This window comes from Sciurus vulgaris, assembly GCF_902686455.1.
Source record: "Sciurus vulgaris genome assembly, chromosome: 4".
Lineage (NCBI taxonomy): Eukaryota > Metazoa > Chordata > Mammalia > Rodentia > Sciuridae > Sciurus > Sciurus vulgaris.
The window spans coordinates 77627354-77643377 of NC_136464.1; the positions used below are offsets into that span (position 1 = coordinate 77627354).

The window sequence follows — 16024 nt, forward strand, 5'->3', positions numbered from 1 at the left end:
AAAATCAGTAGTTTTTTTTAACACACCAATAACAGATTTGCTCAGAATAAAATCAGGAAAACAATTTCATTCACAATAACCTCAAGAAAAGTAAAATGCCCAGGAATAGATATAGCCTTGTAGGTCAAATAACTCTGGAATAAAAACTAAAAAATAATAAAAACAAATTGAAGCAGTCACTGAGAGATGGAAAGACCTCCCTGGTGCATGAACTGACGGAATTAATATTCTTAAAATGGCCATATTACTGAAAGTAATCTACAGATTCAATGCAATCTCTATCAAAGTACTAGAAAAAGCAATTCTAAAGCTCATAGGAAGTAAATCATCCCCCAAGTCAAACTAATCCTGAGTAAGTGCAAGAAGCATTATTATACCTGAATTCAAAACATTCTACAGAGAAATAGTAACAAAAACAGAATGGTACTGACATGGAAATGGACATGTAGACCAATGGATTAACAGAGCAAACCCAGAAATAAATGTATGCACCTGCAGACATCTGACTCTCAACAAAAACCCCAAAAAATGTGTGTTGATGGGAAAAAAAGAGTCTCTTCAACAAATGCTCCTGGGAAAACTGAATATCTACATCTTCAAAATTGAAATGACTCCTATCTCTCCCTCTGTACAGAAATCATCTCAAAATAGATTAAAGGTTTTATTGTAGGACCTGTAACAGTGGAAGTACTGAAATAGTACACAGGGATATATGCAAAATATATGCAAACTTATTGGTTTCCTCAATAGACCTCAATTGTTCAATAATTAAAAGATGAAAAATTAGAAAGCTTCTGCAGAGAAAAGGAGAAAAATCTACAGATTGGGATAAAATTGTTGCTAGATATTCATCTGGTGGATGATAAATATGCAGCATATGTGAAGAACTCAAATGTAGTTAACATCAGAGAATAAGTATTTGAATCAATAAAGGGGAAAATGATCTAAATGGAAATTCCCCAAAGTAGAAATGGCCAATAAATATATTTTTGAGATGTTCTATATCTTTAACCATCAGGGAAATGCAAATTACATTGAGATTCCACCTAATCCCAGTCAGAATAGGTATTATTGGAAAAAAAAAAAAAACAAAAACAACAAACACTGGTGAGGATGTGGAGGAAGAGAAAACTTAGTACACTTTTTGTGGTAATGAAAATAGCACAGTCACTACGGAAATAGTATGGTTGCCTCTCAGAAAACTAAAAATAGAACTATCAAATGATACAGTCATACTACTCTTGAGTACATATCTGGACAATATGATGTCAACATACAAAGAGATAACTCCATTTCTATCTTTATTGTGGCACTATTTAACACAACCAAGGTATGCGATTAGCATAGGTATCCATCAATCAATTCATGGGTAAAAAATATATGGTGTATGTATACACAAGGGAATTTATTATTCAGTCAAAAGAAGAATGAAATTAAGTCACATATGGAATGCCTTTGTCTATTCTGGGTCTCCTATTCTTCCAAATTAATTTCAAAACTGTTGGTTTTTTCTATTTCTAATTCTGTGTAGAGTATCATTAGTATTTTAATGATGTCTGCATTGCATCTGTAGAGTGCTTGCAGTAGTATGGCCATTTTCAAAACACGTGTAATAATCCAAGAACATGGGAGGTCTTTTCATTTTTTTTAAGACTAAAGGTGGGTGCTTTAATATTTTCAAAATTTACAAATAAGTATCTATCAGAACCTACAGAAAATTGAAAAGAACAAATGCCTTTTTAAAAAATATACATAGACCTGCACGTTTATAAAGGAAACATGTTCACTTCTTTACCTATTGGTGAACACTGCTGCCACAATGGTGTTCACAGGACTAATTGCACATACACTTCCAGATCCTGTCAGTCATACAGTACCAGACAAGGTCCACGTAATTGTAAAGAAATCAAGTTGGTAGTATAGCCACCTTTTCATGTTCTCCGGCAGCAGTCCACCATATTTTGTTGCTGTTAAGTGATGATACATTTTAGGCGTTAATTTCCAAAGCAGATATGAGAATACCAATTAATTTATTACCTACCTAGCCAGACCACATCTTTATAAGCACAGTGTCACTTTGTCAGGGCTCAAGTCATCATCAGTGTCTGGGATTGTGGGCAAAAGAGCTGATCAAGTTAAGCCCCCAAATTTTTGAGGTGGCATGTCTTTTTTGGTGGCTGTGAATTTCCCTCCGATGTGACTCACATAGATCTTACACTGGGCAATCGTCCAGGAATACCCAGGAAACCAGCTGTGCTCCCTTGAAGGCCACCCCATCAGATTCAGGTTGCCAGCTTTGTACACAGTCAGTGTCTCATACACATACCCATGAGGATTCACATAAGCTGCCATCAGCCCACATAAGGATAAGCTGAAAATTTCATTTTTGGTTGTTATCTCTGTTTCTTGACACTGTTTACAGCAAAGCAAAGTACATTTGTTCATGATGTCCAATTCACACTGAAGCCATTGGAAGGCACTGCCAATTTTAAGGAGCTGAAATCTTAATATGTCATCAGTGGGAAGACAAGCAGCCATTCTGTAGGAAAAATCTATTGGATTTGAAGGAAGAGAATCATCTTTCAGATTTTCATCCCACTACCATAGCTGTTTCTTTTCTTTTCTTTTTTTTTAGTTTAAAAATATTTATTAAAGCAATGTATGTTTAATTAGTCTTGGGGAATGTACTCGACCACAGTGTTAACATATCTCCTCAATCTGTAAACTTTATACCTTTAAGATATCTACAAAGTTTTATTTACAAGTTTTACAAGAAATCATCACCTCACCACTATCGATGTCACTAAGCTAGAACATTGCCACCTTCTCTTCATTTCACACTATACTTGTAGAAAGAACACAGTGCTTGGGTAAAGTTCCATCCTAGTGCCAGTGACAGCCGGTAGAGCAGAATCAGTGGTGCAAAGGGGCAGAGAATCACTGTATTTTTCAAAAAGGGCAGTGCACTGTATCCTAGGAAGGTTACATATATGTAATAGCCAACTGCAATCAGCGGGGGTATTTCCAACTAAATATCCAATAAATGTGTCTGTTAGGATAACATGGTTGATGAAGAAAAGCTGGATAAAATGCAAAATGACTAGGAGTGGATGAAAAGCATTGAGATGCTCGTCGAAGGCATAGCCCCACTCCACGTCATAGTCTCTGCTGTCGTTTTACTAAATACTTGTTAGAGATGAACCACATTAAAGTTGATATCAGAAGACCAACGCCTACACAATCTATGAACACAACCCATAGGAGAAGTTTTATCATCTCAAAAAATCCCATGTCCAGCACAAAGCCAAATCCTATAGTGGATACACAGAGCCAGATACTCAACAGGACCAAGAAAGCAGGGTCATCTCTGGCCCACTGGTCCTTTGTTTCTGGTAATGAAAGTTCCTATAAACCCTCTGTGGGGACATGAACAGGTAGAGCATCTGCCAGGCAGCAAACTCAAAGTCCATCTGGCAAAATCGAAAAAGCCTCCTGAGGTATTTGTAGCGTTTTGCTCCAGCTGTGTGCCTTGCTGCATCCCTGGAATTCAAGACTCTGTTCCTCTGCACCAAGGAATTCACTGAAGTACTTGGTAACACCTTCCTAGATGGAAGAAAACAATTTCATTTACAAGGCGCAATATGGAGGAATATTTGGCTATCAGATCCTCTCTTCTGAGTTATTTGGCAAGGAGGGCACTTCACATTTTCTCTTCCACCCTTCAGAAGGGTCAGGGGTCAAAAACAAGTGAGTTGGTTCTAAGGCTTGTCTTGAGGCTGGAGAACTGCGGCCCCCTTCAGGCAAGGGCAACACTATGCGACTCAGAACCCTCTAAGGCTTATCCAGGGTCCACGCGGTTCCCACACTTCACTCCATCCTCAGGCAGCCCTCCCAGGGGGAGGTGAAGTGACCTCCCTGTGAGCACGAAGATAGTGATGGTGCCACGATTGGGACTTAAGCACCAAGCCCTTAAGGAAAAACCTTAGTTGAAGCCGATTAGACTGCAACATTACCGAGGAGGTAAAACTAATGGCTTTTTCACACAGGTTCATCAGCATATGGCCAGCAAGCTCCTTGTTCATCAGAATGCGACAAAAAAAAAAAAAAAAAAAAAGGAAGAAAATATCCAATCCCTAGCGATTCACTCCCAGGACAGTTCAGCAGGAGGAATGACAGCGTGAGAGACCAGTCGGATCAGGCCAAGGCTGGTGAGAGCAGGTCGCCCACCAACCCCCACATCCCCCACTACACTTCTTAGGCCTCCGGGACGCCGAAGGTGCCCCGCCCCGCCCAGCTGCTCTCCATTAGCCGGGGGCCTCGGGTATGGCTGCCAGGTTTAGCAAATGAAGATACAGACCGCCCAGTTACATCTGAATTTCGAGCAACGAACGAATTAGAGTCCCACGCAGGACGTCGGACATGCTTATAAAAAAAGTATTCCTTTATCTGAGATTCCCATGTAAGGGGCGTCTCTGATTTTCTCCAGCAACTCGACCGCGGGCCTGAGGCCCGAGAGGGGCAGGACGCAGGCATGGTCACTCCCTAGCCGCCGTGTCGCCGGCCACCAGCTGCCGGAAGACATGGCCCCCAGCGCGAACAACAGTCGCGCAGGCAGAGCAGTCCTGGGGACTCCCCTGGAGCTCTACTGCGGCCTCGGCCGGGAGCCGAGGTGCCCGCCACCTCCACTCAGCAGCCAATCCCAGCCGCTACCGCAGCGACTTCCCTTCCCACAACCCCCACTACCGTAGCGGTTTCTTAATTCTGTCCATTAAAGTTTCAGCGTCATACAAAGAATACAGCCAGTGAGGCCACGAAGTCAGATTTGCACAATAAAACTTTCTCTTCTGGTATTTCTGCCACCATTTACATGAATACTGGTCTTCCCGGGAGTCAGGTTTTGAAGGACATTTCTGGCACTTATTGAGGGATTCTAACTGAACTGCACACATTCAGGAAGAATCTGCACTTTAGCTTGCCGGATTCCATCTGACTGCATTCTGAGCTGGAGGACTTTGAACCCATGTCTCCCAATTGCTTTCACTTTCACTATTTGGATTCCAAAGTCCTGTTCTTCTCAGTAACCACATATCTCTGCCCATGTTCCAAACTGTGCTTCCCTTTCTTGTATATTACTATAGGCAAGAACCGCAAAGGTTCTTTCTGAATTAAATTCCGCACCATACTGACTTCTTCAGTGCGAAAAAGCCGTAGAGGTAAAGTCTGCCGAGGAATCAGGATCACCATCACCTGCGGAAGCACCGGGATCACCTGACAGCTGTCCTAATCTTGCAAAGTCCTGTGGTGGAACTCCTCAGTGCCCAGGTATGTGTTTGAGGTGGGCAGACTCGTGTCAAAATTTATGATGTTTAGTCTTTTTGGCTTCTTTGCTGTCCTGGTCTTCAACTTCCATTTCAATTTCATCTTCTTCACTTTCTGCTGCCAGGCAGGAGCGGCAGGTGGTTGCCCATGTTGTGCGCAGTGTCCTGTGGGTCTTCCTCTCCGACCATGCCTGTTTACCCGCAAGACTGGTCTTTTCATTTTCTAAGACCTTCAATTTCTTTCCTCAATGTTCTATATTTTTTTAATTGTAGAGATTTTTTAATTTCTTGGTTTTAATTCTTATGATTTTTTTGAGGTTATTGTGAATGGAATAGTTTTCCTGATTGCAACCACTGTTAGAATATAGGAAATATATTGATTTATGTATGTTAGTCTTATATCCTGCTAATTTGCTGAATTTATTTATCAGCTCTATCAGTCTTTTGTTGAAATTTTTTGGGTTCTCTAGATAACAGATTATGACATCATGTAAATAGAGATCACTTGACTTCTTGTTTTCACACCTTTAATATCCTACTCCCGACCAATTGCTCTAGCTAGACTTTCAAGAACTATGTTGAACTATGTTGAATAAAAGTGGTGAGAGCAGACAACTCTTATCTTGTTCTTGATTTTAGAGGAAATGATTTCAGGTTTTCGCCAGTTAGTATGATATTGGCTTTGCGTTTGTCAAATACAGGGTTTATAATGTTGAGGTAAGTGCCTTCTATCCCTAGATTCTCCAGCATTTTTTAACATGAATGCTGGGTTTTATCACCGACATTTTTGCATCAATTGATATGATCTGTTTTGTCTTGATATGATTCTTGTCTTTAATCCTATTGTTTTGATTTACATTCATTGATTTGCCTATGTTGAACCAATATTGCATCCCTTGGATGAGAACAACTTGATCCTGGGATATTATCTTCTTGATGTGTTTTTGAATGTAGTTGGCTAATATTTCTTAAGGATTTTTGCATTCTGAGTGTTCACCTGAGTTAGGGTTTCTCCAAATTGCCCTTGCTGGTCATAAAATTCCGGATTCAAAAGTCCTTCTGATTCAGCCTCCCTGGTAGCTGGAATTCAGGCACATGTAACTGCATGCATAAGCTTGTAATTAAGGAAGAAGAAATAAAATAATACAATCATGATTCAAAGGCAACACAGCTCAATACATTAACTAGATTAGTTCTACATAGTGCCGGGGTCCAGCCCTAGCAGGAGTCCATGGGTTCCACACAGGTAAACGGGACGCGGGGAGACAGCATCGGTGATGGATGGAGAATGAAAGACACAGACTCTAGTTCTGGTGCAATCAATCCCACTTTATTTTGGGGAAGGCTGGGTTTATATACATTTTTCTTCAGGCTATAATGGCAGTCTTGTGGTTAATATTAAAGAAGTTTCCAAAGCATAGGCAGAAAACAGCAACCTTACAGATTATCCTTACCTAATCACAATTGTTTTAAGAATATCTAACTACGTAGATGAGCTAATACAATGTTTATTTCCTTACTATCTAAACTCTATGTGACCTAAGACTATTCTTCCTATTCTCGCAGTTAAAGTGATAGACAAGTAATCTCATGTGACCATCTCTACTAGGTCCATCTGGTTGATATCTAAATTGCTGAGTTAAGGGCTACAGGAGGGCAGTGGTCCCAATGGTTATTGTGTACCAACGTTTATTATAGGGGTGACCTTACTCTTTGCAGGAAGGAAGGAATGTTGTGAAACCTTATTTTTTTTTTTTATCTCACCACCACACATAAACAAAACCATCATTGGAAATTAACCAGCCTGTTGGAGACACAGGCAGATCTATAACTATTTTCTCTAGAGGCTTTCAGGGACTCAATGCACGGTTGCAAAATTGTTTTTGACTTTGTTAGTGGTAAAGACCCATTGTTTTTCAGATTATAGGTAATATTTTCTGAAATTTTTGTTGTATTCCCCTCATCCCCTTAAGCGATCCGTTCAGACTGAAATGAGTAATATATTATCAGAAAAATACAGCAGAAAAAACACCATGCTCCGGAGCAAAACATCTGACAATTCCTTTTAGGATAAGCCTTTGCAAACATCCTCCAGAGGATCTTTGTCAAGCACTGGATGGAATTCCAGATGCCCCCGCAACATAGTAGCAATTATCATGAATTCAGAAGATGCTCCCTCTCTGAAACTAAGAGGTTTTGTTATGGAACAAGTTGTCCCTTTTAGACTCAAAGTCTCTCTAAAATAGAAGGATCATACTGCTTTAGTTTACCAGGTTGTTACGAAGATTTAATACTAAACCATGCTAAGAGAAATAGCAAAGCAATGAAATAACTTGTTCACTGCTGGAACTATACTGGAATTCCCTCAAAATGTAATGTGTGTATTTTCACAGTTCTAATTCTCAATGTGGCAATTGCCAGAAAATGTTCTGGAAACCTAGTTGTAGTTATCAGCTATTTGTACTTTAGATTTAAGGGCAAATCAGTTACTTATTATTGTTATTGTTATTGTTATACTTATGAAATTCAAAAATAAAATTGTCCCCTTTTGTGAAGCTTATCACACCAAGGGCAGGAAATTAGTAAATTCCAAAACTTGGCATGAACTACTATTATTCCTTCTCTATCATATCAAATGGAACCAACAGACCTTTGTTACAAGGATGCGTAATCTTCATGTTGTTTTCCAACTGATTTGGAAGATAGAATCCTCTCCTTTTTTTACATGGATACCAATGAGTCATATTTAACTTGCTTGTGGCAGGCGAGACCCGGGGCCCCGGGTTACGCCATGTGCATCTAAAGATGGCCACTGGCAGAGAGCAAACAGCATCCTAATTATGCCTGGAGAAAGGCAGGAAGCATTTACCATTGGCTGTATGATAATCAGTTCAGCCGCCTAGCGGGTGGACAGATATACTTTACATGTATGTTTGAGCTAGTGATCGCTTGACCTTTAACAGGATTGAATGGACATATCTGGTTACAATTGCGTATGCATGAGACTGCTTATATATTGAGGGTGTTATCTGAATAAACGGGAAGCTGCTTCATGAACTTCTGAAGAGGACGTGTCTTTTGTCCTGCTGGTCGGGCAGTAAGAGCAAGAAGCGGCAGCAAGCCGCTTGGAGCAACCTGGGCTGGGAGCGGCGGTAATCCGCACTTGCTCAAATCTAAAGAATCTACTTTAGATTTATAGCTTTTGGTTACCAGATTCCTTGTGAGGCAGGGTTTGAAAATATTTTGATAACTGGAGGCAGAGATGCAAATAGCTTGGGAAATTCACATCACTATGGAATTTTGGAGGAATATTAGAAGAGGAAATCATTAATGTGAGTTCAAGAATGAATGAGGGGCCTGGGACATGGCTCAGGAGAAGATTCATTCCTGTGGATAATCCAAGGACAACTCCCCCACCCCCCCAAAAAAAAGAAAAATGAATTTAAGTCCAAGAGAACAGGTTCTTCTTTCAAGGTCATCATATCTAAGTGGCACAACTGAAGAGGATCCAATCTGATTCTTCCTTCAATCCTTACATAATTATCATATATGTTTGTAATATTTGAAGATTTTAAAAAATACTGTGTATGTAGCACCAAAATACTAGACTAAGATATTAAGTAATCATTTAATAAAATATTAATGTAAACTGAAAGATTCATTGAATATTTCTTCGTGACTAATATCTTAGGAACAAGTTGACTCTTGGTATAGAAAAATGACATTGGGTGCATTAATCAGTAAGTAGTTGCACTTATTTTGTTCCAATTTAGACAGGAGATGAAACTAATTTCTTTAAAGAAGAGAAATTTGTGAAAAGTTATAATAGAAAATCCTTTCTTTTAATATACCATTGAGAATTCATAATTTTCTGTCCCTACTAGCCTAGATGGGTACAAGAATGACCAGGTACACAGAATGTATGGCAAATGACTGACTCATTCAACAACCCTAAACTAGAGGAAAGTCAGTCCACACACAAGGAATGACTCACAGTAAAAAGAAAAGATATCTAGTGACCAAGTAGAGATTAAGATCAAGTGATATAAATGAAGATGCTGTGCCAAACCAAGGTAATCTCTAAAATGAAAAACTTAACATTTACATTGTTCTGGTAGAGGTCAAATATTAAAATAATTTTCCATTCCTCCATGTATATTATTACTGTACAACCATCACAATCCCAGATAGCTAAAGTACTTTGAAAAGATCAGGTGGCACTTTATTCAATAAAAATTTAATACTATAAAACAACTCTATTATAAACCCTCTTGGTGATAAGTAAACAGTAATAAAATGAAAAAAAAAAGAAGTTTTGGGAAAGAGAAATAGAGAAAAAAACAAAAGATATATAAAAATAGGAAACAAATATGGAAAGCAAAAATGACTTTTTAAACATTATTTAATTGTTATCTTCGCTTAAAGATCTTACTATGTGGAGCAAAGCCATCATGATCTTTAAGTATAAAAGGGTTTAAGTATAAAAGGGTTCATGATGTGAGTCTCACACCAAGGACTCTGACAAAATATTCTCTCAATATATTATATCTAAGCATTACCACTAATTAAATGATCATGTGTAGCTTGGAAGCACAAACTTTAGTTTTATAGTTTTATAGCAAAATGGCCAAAACCATGGTATGCCTTAAAACCACAGAACACATGCTAACTGAATGGAAGGAAACATTGATAGGACTGCAAATGACCAGAATGCCAACTTTTATCCACCTATCACGTTTTGAGCATACACATTTAAGCAAATGTGCAAATTGGAAAGACTACAGCAAATGGACGTTAAGTCTCATCAAAAGTAAGCAAAGGCATAGGATGGATTCAGTACTCATTCTTCTCTTTCCTTTTTCTGCTTTGTAAGGCAATCGATAAGTATTTATCAGTGCATTTGTGTGGCTGTCAGAGATCAAGGATCAAATTCTCATCTTTGTGGGAAGTTCTCCTACAAATTTTAATCACCAAGTTTCAGGAGCAGCAAGAATAGGATGCAATACAGAGTAGGAGCTACTGCTGGGTTTATGGAAGGAGCATAAAAGTCAAAACAATTGGCCAAATACACAGTGAGCACTGGCTATGTCCCATACAATTTATTTCAAATCAAAAGGAGGCAAGTTAAACCCACCAATTTTTTTTAAATCCTTATAGTCAAGAATTATAATATTTTAAAATATATTTTTATTTTTATTAATACTATTGTCCACTTTTATTTTATTTCCTGTGCTTTCCATTTAGTATCCAAAAACTCATTGTCTATACTGATGCCTTAAAATGGCCTGTGATTACTTCTAGGAGTTTCATGAGTTTAGGTCTTATGTTTAGGTCTTTGATTATTTTGAATTGATTTTTTTACAGGTAAGAAAAAGGGCCAAGTTTCAGTCCTTTGTATGTGGCCATCCAGTTTTCCCAGCACCATATATTCAAGAGGCTGTTCTTTCTTTCTTTCTTTTTTTTTTTTTTTTTAAGGGAAACATTCTTTGGCACTTTAATAACTCTTGTAATGTTCATACAAACAATAACAAAACAGAATACTGATCCCAACTGCTCCCCTCATTTGATGAAAGAGGACTCAAATGAAAGATGCAATGAAAATCAAAACTTCTAATGTCTCAAGCACAATGACAGCCAGTGCTACACAACACACTGAAGCCAGAGGGGGATAAAGCTGGTGCTCTGAAATGATCAGGCATTAAGATCACTTCTGCAGAAATAGCTCATTTTCCTCCTCCAATTTTTTACTTTTGTACCTAGATGAAATGGTTTCTTTTAGAAGACTGTCTGAGATTTGTGACGTTGAAGCAGCCATAAAGGTAAATGCGACCATACTGATGGTTATGAAGGTAAGAACACGAGTTTTTTTTTTTTTTTTTTTTTTTTTTTTTTTTTTTTAAGGTGAGCTGATGACAGTGGTAGTGGAGAATCGCTACTGCCTTGTTTCCAATAATCGACAAGAAACTAGTTTAGATATAGAGTCATCTTGGTGAGCAGCAGCCCCTTATCATACTACATGGTTGCCAAGGAAAGCTGGTCCTCCACACTGTCACAGGGCAGATCCCCTACTCTCACAAATTCTGGGTAGGAGCAAAGCAAGAGTTTCATGGCAACAGCTTGCTGGGAGTATATTTCCAAGCACTTCGGTTCCTCCAGATGATAAACACGAGAGTTTTCCACCGTCTAATAGAGAAATAAATGGCCTCCTTCACCCACGAGGTGAGCTATCTCATCCTGAAGCATGTGCACTTCTGTTTCTGTTGTCAACTGGGCTCCCACATTTACAGGTTCTCCAGCCTCCCAGCGAATTGGGAGCCCATAAACACTTAATGCCCTCTCCCTATCAGTGAACACAGTGGGTAGAGAATCATGGATGAAGTCTTTGGCTCCCTGGTCAGCCACAGCATCAACAGGAGCAAAGTGTCCCAGACGGGCAACCAAGACCAGAGGACTGAAGAACAGTCAAAAACTGCCACACGGTGGTCGAGAAAGCCTGAGGGCAGAGGAGGCACGAGGAGCAGCCTGCCTAGTACAGGGACCAGGCAGCGGCGAGGAAGGCTTGGCCAGGAGGGTTCAGGGTCTGGCGCCGCCCGTTGACGTAGAACGCTGCATCAAGGTGCTGCCGGAACTGCACCTCCTCGTTTCGCAGTATGGAGTCCAGGTCTGCAGTTGAGAAAAGGCCCTGGTAGTAGGTGTGGTCCTGCAGCCGCACCAGCACCGCCTCCCGCTCCCAAAGACGCTGATAGAAAAGTTCCGGTGGCATAGGCTCCATGATCCACTCAAAGAGGCGCGCCTCCCGCCTTCAGCTGCTAGGGATGCTGCTCAGCTCAGCCAAGATGTGCTGCAGCGGTGAGTCCCAGAGCAACTTCTGACCGGTTAACCACCTGAGGCCCCATCAGCGTCGCAGGGGTCCTGGGCGGTGTGGCGGCCACCAAGTGCTGGGAAGCACACAGCCCAGTCGACGTGTCCACCGATCAGGTGAGTGCAGCAGTCACCTCTGTGAGGCGCGTGGGCGGCGCAGAAGCCGGCCCCAGGCGCGCGGGCGGGGTTTGTGCCTCCACCAAGTGGGCCGGTGGGGTCCACAGGGAGCGCGCGGCAGCGGGCAACACCAGCTCTACAGGCCCAAGGTGGCAATGTGATTATCTCCAGGACGCGTCTGGGCTGGTTCTGCTGCCGCCCCACCTGACAGCACGTCCTCCAGATCATGGGCAGTCAGCTCCACCCTGGAGTCCCCAGAATCCTCGCTTGGTAAGGGCTTGAGCCCTCAGCCTGGCCATGTGGGACACAGCATTTCTCCTCAGTTGCCATTGGATCTTCCTGTGCCTCAAGGGCAGGGCCAAAACTGATCCACTGTGTAGCTGGGGCTGGCGCCGGGCGCCTCAACCTCCCACCCATGCCTCAACAGTCCAGCGCTAGTCGGAGTCCATCCATGGCTGCATGGATCTCCAGGCCGCTGTTCTGCTCCGCTGGAACAGAGAAAAGACTGTTCTTTCTTTTATGTACGTTTTTGGCACGTTTAAGATTCAGTTGGAAGTGCATGCATTTATTTCTGTAACCTCTATTCTGTTCTGTACAGTTATGTATCTGTTTTTATGCCAGTGCCATTCTGTTTGGGGTATTATAGCTCTGTATTGTGTCTTCTAATAAGGTATTATGATGCCTCCAGTTTTGTTCTTTTTGTGCAAGATTCTTTTGTCTAGTCAGGGTCTTCTGTGTTTCCATAAGAATTTTAGGATATTTTTAATTAGTTCTGTGAATAACCTCATATGGTATTTCATGAATCTGTAAATCATTTGGAGTTGTATGAACATTTTAACACTTAATTATTCTAATTAATGAACATGGAAGGTCTTTTCCTTTTTTTGTCTTCAAATTCTTTAATCAGTTTTTATCATTTTATTTTAGAATTCTTTCACTCATTTGAGTAAATTTATTCCTAGGTATTTTTTTCAGTTATGAATGGGATTGCTTTCCCAATTTTTTTCCTTGGCAATTTGTTACTGAAGTATAAAAACATTTATGATTTTTCAAGGTACTACTGATTTTTGTATGATTTTATATCCTCAACTTTACAAAATGTATCAGTTCTAATAGATTTTGGAGGCCTCGTTAGGTATTTCTATATAGAGACTCATATCATCTGCAAACCAAGATAATTTGACTTCCTCCCTCTCTATTTTTATGCCTAATATTTCTTTCTCTTACCTATTTGTTCTGGGGAAATCTACCAGCACTATGTTAGGTAAGAGTGGTAAAAATGCACATCCTTGTATTAGTTCTTGCAGGGAAAGCTTTGTGCTTTTTTCCATTTAGTATGATGTTGGCTGTAGGTTTTTCACACACTGCCTTTATTAAGTTGAGGTACAATCCACCTAAACCTAATTTGTTCAGGACTTTTATCATAAATGAGTGTTGAATTTTATTGAATGCTTTCTTGGTATTGAGATGATCATGTGCTTTTTATCCTTTATTCTGTTGATGTGACATATTACATTTACTGATATATGTATGTTGAACCATCCTTGCATCCCTGGGATAAATCTACCTGGATCATGGTCAATCATCTTTTTGATGTGCCTTTGTATTTGATTTGCTGGGATTTCATTGAGAATGCTTTCATGTATTTTCAACAAGGATATTGGTCAATGATTTTCTTTTTGCATGTATTTCCTTGCCTGGTATTGGTATCAGGATAATGCTGCACTTCTAGAATGAATTTGGGAGGATTTCCTCTGTTTAAATTATTTGAAATAATTTCAAAAGAATTAGCATCACTTCTTCATTAAAAGTTAGATTAAATTCAGCAGTGAAGTCAATAATAAGTTACAGATTCCATCTAAGTATTTTCCATTGTTTGTTCAGGTTTTTATGTCCTCATAATTTAATTTAGCAGGTCAGATGTGTCCAGAAATCCGTCGATTTCTCATATAACTTTCAAATTCATTGGCAGATAATTTCTAAGAATATTCTCTACTAAGCATATAAAATTTTAGTGGACCCTGTTGCAATATATCCTTTTTTATCTGTAATTTTAATTATTTGCCTTCACTTGTTTTCTTGATTAAAGATTTTTCAAATTGGTTTATCTTTTCAAAAAAAAAAAAGCAACTCTTCTTTTAACTGATCTTTTGTATTAATTTATTTCTTTTTTTTATTGTAAACAAATGGGATACATGTTGTTTCTCTGTTTGTACATGGCGTAAAGGCATACCATTTGTGTAATCATAAATTTACATAGAGTAATGTTGTTTGATTCATTCTATTTTTTCCCTTCCCCCCACCCCTCCCACCCCTCTTTTCCCTCTATACAGCCCTTCCTTCCTCCATACTTGCCCCCCTCCCTAACCCTAATGCTAACCCTAACACTAACCCTTCCCTCCCCCCTTTATGTGTCATCCTCCACTTATTAGCGATATCATATTAATTTATTTCTGCTCGATCTTTGTTATTATTCTAATAATTTTGGATTTGGTTTGTCCTTGCTGGAAGGTTCTTGCTTAAAGGTCTTCGCATAAAGAATTGTAGTCTTGTTGGGAATTACTTTTCATCATTTAGTCATTTATCAATCAAATAGATTTTCAGTGACTGCCATATGTCAGACACTGAGCAAGGTGCTAAAACTTAAGTATTTTAATTCTCATTGCATTGACTCTAAGTAAGAAAGAAAAAAAGAAAGAGAAAGAGAGGAAGAGATAAAAACTAAGTGATCTTTTAGACACAAAAATCTAGGCATATTTATGAACTTTTATTCTTCCTTCTGTGATTCATTCTATTTCTTTGGGATAGCCTCTTCTCCAGGATCTAGCCCTAGATTTCTCTCCAGCCTATTTTACTTTGTGCTTTAGCCCTACTACTATCCCAATTAGTCTGAATATACTATGTATTTCCCCATTGCAGTGGAATATTTGCCATATCCTTCTCACCTTTCAAGACTTAGGTGGGCTTAACTGAATTTTTGAAGTACTTAAATAAAACCAGAATTAATCATTTATTATTTCTTCTGTGTGTTGTTTTATTCTGGAATTAACCTTCATAAAAGAAGGAATTCATCTGTTTTACTAAAGAATGAATCTTAAGGACCTATCACAGTGTTTAATGAATATGAAGTTGAATGAATACTGTGAAAAAATTAATAAGAAAAGAAAAAAATAAGACAGAACAACAAAATTCAGTAGTTGTGGAAGGTCAAGAATGATTCTTTTTCATTACTGTGCCTGAGGGACAATGACAAGAACTCTAATATTGTGAGACTAAGGCAGTTGGTTCATGTCCAAGAGGGGTTCTGATGATGAATGCAACAGAAGAGAGCGAAAGTAGATCAGTAAATATGGGAGGTACTTGTAGATATGAACTTAAAATTTCATAAAATTACAAACTGCAATAGAAGGAATTTGTGTGCTAATTTGAAAAATAAATAAGGGTCCTTAGGAGAGACTTCTATTATGCACTAACATTTCAGTGCTCACCTGAAAAAAAGAAAAGGCACCAACTATGCCAAGAGAAGCAATGAGCATTACAGGCACAGGGGACAATGATTACAAAAAGCCCAAAGGCAGGACAGTGGCTGGTGTTCTCGAAACCACTTGAAGGATGCCTTGGTATCCAGGAACAGGGTGAGGAAGGAGGCCAGTGCAGGGAAAGAGGTTGAGAAGTAAGTCTACAGGTGAGATCACCTGAAGCTTTGAAAGCTGTGGTATGATTTTGAA

At 39.4% G+C, this 16024-nt stretch overlaps 3 pseudogenes across 3 annotated transcripts; all 3 read right to left on the bottom strand.

Annotated features, from left to right (window-relative positions):
* Positions 1 to 2058: 2058 nt before the first annotated feature.
* Positions 2059 to 5507, bottom strand: LOC306658809 (protein cereblon-like; annotated as a pseudogene). The gene is made up of 2 exons: positions 4741 to 5507; positions 2059 to 2598 (listed from the first exon to the last, which is right to left on the bottom strand). The product of its transcript is annotated as a protein cereblon-like (transcript).
* Positions 2618 to 4082, bottom strand: LOC306660233 (protein unc-50 homolog; annotated as a pseudogene). The gene is made up of 2 exons: positions 3982 to 4082; positions 2618 to 3603 (listed from the first exon to the last, which is right to left on the bottom strand). The product of its transcript is annotated as a protein unc-50 homolog (transcript).
* Positions 5508 to 11282: 5775 nt separating the features above from the next.
* LOC306658929 (ribosomal oxygenase 1-like) lies at positions 11283 to 12749 on the bottom strand (annotated as a pseudogene). Its single transcript has 2 exons — positions 11797 to 12749; positions 11283 to 11759 (listed from the first exon to the last, which is right to left on the bottom strand). The product of its transcript is annotated as a ribosomal oxygenase 1-like (transcript).
* Between the last annotated feature and the right edge of the window lie 3275 nt (positions 12750 to 16024).